The sequence below is a fragment of the Mesocricetus auratus genome, unplaced genomic scaffold (genome assembly GCF_017639785.1).
Source record: "Mesocricetus auratus isolate SY011 unplaced genomic scaffold, BCM_Maur_2.0 Super-Scaffold_100026, whole genome shotgun sequence".
Classification (NCBI taxonomy): domain Eukaryota; kingdom Metazoa; phylum Chordata; class Mammalia; order Rodentia; family Cricetidae; genus Mesocricetus; species Mesocricetus auratus.
The window spans coordinates 17,385,069-17,389,755 of NW_024429207.1; the positions used below are offsets into that span (position 1 = coordinate 17,385,069).

Below are 4,687 nucleotides of genomic sequence, written 5' to 3' on the forward strand. Positions count from 1 at the left end.
CGACTGGCTGGAGAATGTGGTTTAGTCTGGTTCCTGGGCCTTAGCAAGAAGACTGTGATTTACCTGAACCAGCACACAGCTATCTGAAGGCAGATTCATCAAATAGAGCATTGGAGGGTCGCCAACTGTAGGAGCCACATCGCCCCCCCCTTTTTTTTTAAACAGACCTCTTGGCTGTGGTCCATTGCTGATCTTCAAATTCCAGAGTAACTAAAACCCCAGGGTATGGGAAAGGAAGATATCTCGGCACTCAAAGTCTTCCCTGGTTCTTCACAGCTCTGTCGCCATTGCCCAAAGGCTGGTTACATCCATCTGGCAGTCTCCTCCCAAGAAGAGGGGCTCTCATGGCCACCAGCAACCTCCCCAATGACATCATCACATCTTGTCCCATCCGCATTGTATCAAGACGATTGTCTCCCTTAAACTGGATTTAAGACACGCCTCTATCCTCTGGACATGACTGATCCAACCCTAGCATCATTTGCTCTGTTTCAGCACCTGTGGGACATACCTGTTAGGACCAGCCCCATTGCTAAGGCTCACTTCCCAGTACCCCTCTCTCACCTACGTTCCTCTTCCCTCACTTTTAAACCCCTGCCTGTGAGATCCTTCCTCGTGAATTCTTCCTTCCCTTTCTTCCATTTGAAGTCTCTGTCTCATTTTTAATTCTCCCGTTGAAAGTCTTAACCCCACGGGAATGTTGGATCAGGAAGAGTTCCATCCTTTCCATGCCAAGTTCTAGCGGTAGAGGTCTCACCTGAGCCTCTTGAACCTAGGGGTTAGGAATGCCAATAACCTGAGTCATCTATAAAGTGGGAAAAGAACCGTATTTACTATTCTGTGTGAACAAGCTAAGACGTGTCCAGTATGTCAAGCGTAACTCTCAGTGAACGTTAGTCTCCTCATTATGAATATTTATACCCTCACTTTCACTCTAATCCCTATGGGTTTAGTCCAGTAGATGCTAATAATTTTTATTGAATTAGCAATTAAGATATGTAACTGCATCTATACATTAGGACGTTTTAAGAAGGCATGGACGACTCAATATATCCATTCATACATAAATATTTGATGGCGTTTCCTGTCTGTGAGGATTTACTTGGGGTGGAAGTAATCTAAATAAGCTCGCAGGGCCTCCTCACACCCCTCTCCCTCTGTGCCCGTTTCTTTAAGCTGTGTTTCTGATTTCTGTCCCCATCTTTATGTGTGCGGCCCTGCTTCTGAAGAGCCAAACTGCAAAATGGTGGCTATTTGGAAGGACCTTAAACTGTGTCTCTATTCTCTAGAGGAAATAGCTGCAGGATTCCAGCAAGCCTTTCTCTGTTTGAGCTTGGTGTACCTTCCTGTACAGCTCCACCTTGTGAAATGGGGATGGGGTGGGGTGGGGGTGACTCAATAAACTCTGTTGTCCCCTTTAGTCGAGGTGATCTATGATCATCTTTGAGTGGGGTTGAATTTTCAAGTATTACTAATATAAATTGATTACTACACAGGGTTCTGAAGCATAATGATCTGACTTATGCTTTTTCTATTTTGTTGTAGTACAAAAGCTTTGTGCATGCAGGAGACATTGCACCTCAAAATTTGAATGGTTCTTCCAGGAAGTTGGGGGTGGGGGGAGCCCAAGCTCCGGTCAGCCCTGTCAACCCGAAGGGAGTGAAGGAGACTCTACAGTGAGCTGTTTAGCTAGGCGAGGTTGCTTTTATAGGTTAACTGCACCCAGTGAATTGTCAGCTTACCATATTTTCTGGTGACATTAATAGGTTTATTGAGACCAACCCCTGTTGTTAAGTTACTGTTGTCCTAATTCCCTGATGAGCAAAGTCTGGGAAAGTCTGTGGGACAGTTGCTGCGTGCCCTGCCACACGCTTGTCTTTGCTTACCCAGGATTCCTAGAGGTCGATTGTGAGGCTGGGACAAACGTCTGCTGGGACCAACGTCTGTCTGGAAACTGGGCTGCCCTTCCTTGGGCTTCAGGAATTTCTGAGGGAAGATAACAAGGGTGGACTGAGCTCTAAATGGAAAATTGCAAAGCTTCTTAGAGAGTCTCACTAAATAATAAAAAATTAAATATGATATAGATAGTAAATCGGTCACAAATCACCTGCTATTTATTGTTGCTCCTTCTCAGACAGCTTCTCAGAGCTGTGGGCTTCTACCTATCCCGGGAGACTGCAGTTTGGGGCAGCCTCCAGCCTGCTCCTCGGCACTGCCAAGACCAGAAGAGCATCTTGTGGTTGGGTCCCACCCGCTTTGGCCCCCTCATCTCTCCTGCATCCAGGGTGGCTTACTTGGAACCCATTCTCTCTTTTGGAGCACTGTTTGTCATCTTCTAGTCCATGTTGGTTTGGAAAAGCATTTTTTTAAGCTCACATTTGCTTGTTTCCCTAAGAGATTGTGCAAAGCTCCCACTGGGCCCAGACCTGTCTCACCCCACTCAAGGCAGACCGCGCCAACTGTTTGTCTGCTCTCCCGCTGCTCTTGATTGATAGATGACGGCTGTGGGTGCACTTTCCTGTCTCAACACGAAACCCAGAAACCGGGCAGTAAAAGTATCGTCCACTCAGTGACTGGATCATTATCACTCCTCCCCAAGCATTGTCAAACTCTGGGAGGCTGAAAGCGCAGCCCAGGCGACCCCGGAGTGATGACCTCTGACTGCAGATTCTCTTCCTTGCTGCCTCTCCTTGCTGGTAGAAACCGAAAGACAGGCAGTGAGCAACAGACTATACAGAGTGCGTGCTTAGAGTAAGACCTGGAGGAAGCCTGGGACTACTGTTTGGATCTAGAAAGTTCTACAAAGGCCCATGCGTCTCAAGACTTGGTTTCTGGCTTGGTGCTTGGAGGTGTGTTGGGCACTGAAGGAGTCACTGGAAGCATGTCCTCGAATGGGGACCCCAACCTTGCTGTCTTTTCTTTCCCTACCTGGCCATTTGATGAGCAGTTTTCTCTGTCCTGTCCTCGCTGGCATTGATATATGTCACTCCTGCCAAAAGCAATGGATCTGACTGATCACCGGCTAAACCTAAAACCAAGACCAAAATAAATCATTTCTCTTTATAAGATAGCCGTCTCAATGCCTGTTAGGATAAAAGGCAGATGACACATATGGCCTATGGAGGAAATAGCACGTTTTGCTCAGCATTATAGTTCAAGTACCCGTGACTAGTCAGTGGTGGGGGTGGGGGCGATGGTGAAGATGCTAAGCAATTTAAACTTTGTAATGTTGGCAAGACGTTTGAAACAAAGAACTAACGGAATCAACGTGAGTTTAAAGCCTTCTGAACTTAAACAGCCTGTCCAGTCACCACACTAAGAGTCTGCGGATGGCTGTCTGTTAAACTCAGAGAGACAATGAAGGACACACCCCCAGCAAGTAGCAGGTATGTGCTTGACCGGTGGAAGCTGCGGTGGTAAGTGAGGGTCGCCATCCCGGGCCCTCAGGGCACTGGGCCACACTATTAAAAAGTCTCCACTTGTCAAATCTAGTCTGCTGCACCCCTGGCGAGCTGGGTGTGCCCACGACGTCACAGTGATGGGAGGTGGTGAGGAACAGGGCTCCTACAGACTGCTTTCCAACACGGAAGTGCTTTGGCAGCCAGACTGCAGCTTTGCGTGGACGTGTGCAGAGGGTCTAGCCAGGTAAATGTCCACTGGGAGTCCCCACCATTCTCTGCAGTTTAACAATCAGGCGGAAACAAGGGGAAGTGAGGAAGAATAGGCATTAGCAATCGATCAGGCAAATCAGATTCCGATGCCAGGCCAGTTTTACCACTGCTGCCGCCGAGCTCACTGTCTGCCGGTGGTGAAAGCACGGCCTATGGTGTTCCGGCTTCTCTGCACAGCTGCTGGGGAAGACAGTGATGAACCGGTCTCTCTAACTGCCTCGTTTCTCGGAGCCTTTAATATACCGCTGTGCCCCGAATTCAAAGGAGTTACTTGTATGGCATTTCTCAAGCTGATTTGACTACCAAATCCCTGGCTGTGTCCTGGCACACTGTCTGAAGGCCTTCCGAGGCCCTCTAGAGCGGCTACAGTCTGCTCTGTCATAAAGTCAAGGGGGAAGTGCCAGCTCCCAGAGGAAGTCGGAGGTTATCCATAAGCCGGGAAGAGAAGAGGAGGGTGCATGGAGGACTGTGACCACACAGCATCTTCAGGGCCTCAGCATCTCCTCTCCTCGCAAAGCCTTGCCCTGCAGCCTTCATGTAGGCTCCTGCAGTTCCTAGCAGGGACCTGCCATGATCCTCAACGGTCCCCATTAGCAGCTAGACTAGCCCCTTCACCTCTTATTTGCTTTTTTCTTTTTTAAGATTTATTTATTACGTATACAGTTTTCTGCAGGCCAGAAGAGGGCACCAGATCTCATTATAGATGGTTGTGAGCCACCATGTGGTTGCTGGGAATTGAACTTAGGTCCTTTGGAAGAGCAGTCAGTGCTCTTAACCTCTGAGGCATCTCTCTCCAGCCCCCACTTATTTGCTTTTTAATTCATTCCTTTCCGACTTTTTGAGACAGTGCCTTACTCTCTAATCCAGGCTGTCCTCAAACTCTCAGTTCTCCTGCTCAGTAAACCCTGACTCCTTGATTGTGTTTTCTATATTATACATGTGTATGCATGCATGTCCACCTGTATGGCCAGTGGAGGGCAGCAGTTGAGCTGGGTGTGGTCCTCAGTTGCTCTCCA

At 48.3% G+C, this 4,687-nt stretch overlaps 1 long non-coding RNA gene across 1 annotated transcript; it reads right to left on the reverse strand.

Annotated features, from left to right (window-relative positions):
* Nucleotides 1–1,771: 1,771 nt before the first annotated feature.
* On the reverse strand, nt 1,772–3,691 carry LOC121134151. Its single transcript, XR_005871185.1, has 3 exons — nt 3,371–3,691; nt 2,929–3,028; nt 1,772–1,986 (listed from the first exon to the last, which is right to left on the reverse strand). It is a non-coding gene; the product is annotated as an uncharacterized LOC121134151 (long non-coding RNA).
* Between the last annotated feature and the right edge of the window lie 996 nt (nt 3,692–4,687).